The sequence below is a fragment of the Onychostruthus taczanowskii genome, unplaced genomic scaffold (genome assembly GCF_017590055.1).
Source record: "Onychostruthus taczanowskii isolate IOZ18803 unplaced genomic scaffold, ASM1759005v1 scaffold1799, whole genome shotgun sequence".
NCBI classification, from domain to species: Eukaryota; Metazoa; Chordata; class Aves; order Passeriformes; family Passeridae; genus Onychostruthus; species Onychostruthus taczanowskii.
In genome coordinates, this window is record NW_024499016.1 from 275 (window position 1) to 2,028 (window position 1,754).

The following is a 1,754-nucleotide window of genomic DNA, read 5'->3' on the forward strand; positions in this document are numbered from 1 at the left end:
ACTTCATGCTATAGCAAAGGTCAACATTCTTTACAGGATCTTGCCCTCAAGTACCATTAAGTTTATTCAAACCTGAAGACAGTTAGGTGCTATTTAAAAACAAAAAACCCCAAACCTGGCATCCTATATATGTAAAAATTTCTGAAACAAGAGATTTGAGACCCATTCCCTCTCACATGCCTAAAACATATCAAACACCCAGAAGCTAAAATCCCACAAGAAGTATGCTTCTAATTAAGGTGAGTTACCAAATCTTACCTTCTCCCCTTTTTCTTTTGAGACTTGTCTTTTTTCATTCATATCACATTTGTTACCCAAGATCATTCTTTCTACATCTGAAGAGGCATGCTGGAAGAAGAAAAAGTAATCTCTCAGGAACAAAGTGCATTATTGTTGAAAAGAAACTTGTGTGTCAAACTCGTCCACAATAGACTATTTTATTTTAGAGAAATTATCTAATATGAAGGCATTACTGAGAGAGGCTGACTCTTGAAACAAGCAATTAAAATATTAAAATAGGCTGGAATAAATACCCCTAGATTACATTTGCCCATGTACTGTAACAGATCAAATGTGTGCCATGAGCTCTGTAGCAGGCTGCACACATGCACAGGCATTTGGCTGCTCTGGAAATGTGACAGGAGGCACTTTACCCCTAAGTGGTGCATGGCCATATATGCTGGCTACTGCAATGGAAGTGAGTAATTACTTGATTTTTATTTGTCCCAGGGAAATCATAAGATGGAACAAAGCACTTACCTCTTCTATGTTTCTTATCCAATTTTTTATGTTGTCAAAAGACTTTTCATTTGTGATGTCATACACCAGCATAATTCCCTAAATAAAGTTAGGAAAATCTAGTTAGATGAGCTAGTACTATTGGCTGACTTTTGATGTATGCTGTAGTTTTAATTATAGTTAAAAAAAAATTCAACACTGGATTATAGGTAAGTCTTTTCTCAAGGCATTATCCCAAGGCTTGGAATTTACCCACAACATTACTATTTAACATTTTTTGCCACTGATAGAGGTTAAACACTCCACATATACAAAGCTTTCAATTATTAGCCTACAGTCAGGGCAAGTTTAGAAATTCTACCACACCAGCCACCAGGATCTCTGGTTAAAGTCACATTTAGATGCAGCAGCTTTAAGCAGTCCAGGATACCAAACCTGTCAGCTCCAATCAGCAGAAGCTTTTACCCCTGGGGCTCTCCCAGAAGCTTTAGCTCTTTCCAGCAATTCTGTACATACACTGGCATGGGATTTCAACAGTTAGCAAAGCATGGGAAACCAGAGAGCCACTGCATTGAGGACAGACTGCAAGGTTCACCTCCATTTCCTAGGGCCTTTCCAATCATTCCCCATAGGACAAATAGAAGTCCTTGGCCATGGACTGGGGAGAAGACCAGGTCAGTGAAAAAGCCTTTTTAAGCACTGGAGAGCTCTAATACAGTGCCACAACCATTATTATTTCTCCCTGTGCTCTGTGACAGTGGAGTTATTTGGACCCACAGCCTATGAATGCCACAGATCTCTTCATACAAAGCAGAAAGAACCTCAAACAGCAGCACAGGGAGTAACCACCAAGTCAAAATTAAAGGTGTCCCAACATAAAATATCTCAAATCATAGCATTAAGAACCATTACAAGCATTGTACCACAAGGGTGCAGGCTTTAAGTCAATTATTTGACTTCAAGTCACTCTCAATGGAGGAAAACATAACAGTAGGTGTTGCAAGTGATTGTATTTC

General features: G+C 38.9%; 1 long non-coding RNA gene across 1 annotated transcript; it reads right to left on the reverse strand.

Annotated features, from left to right (window-relative positions):
* Positions 1-294: 294 nt before the first annotated feature.
* Positions 295-838, reverse strand: LOC121333744. Its single transcript, XR_005952355.1, has 2 exons — positions 760-838; positions 295-348 (listed from the first exon to the last, which is right to left on the reverse strand). It is a non-coding gene; the product is annotated as an uncharacterized LOC121333744 (long non-coding RNA).
* Between the last annotated feature and the right edge of the window lie 916 nt (positions 839-1,754).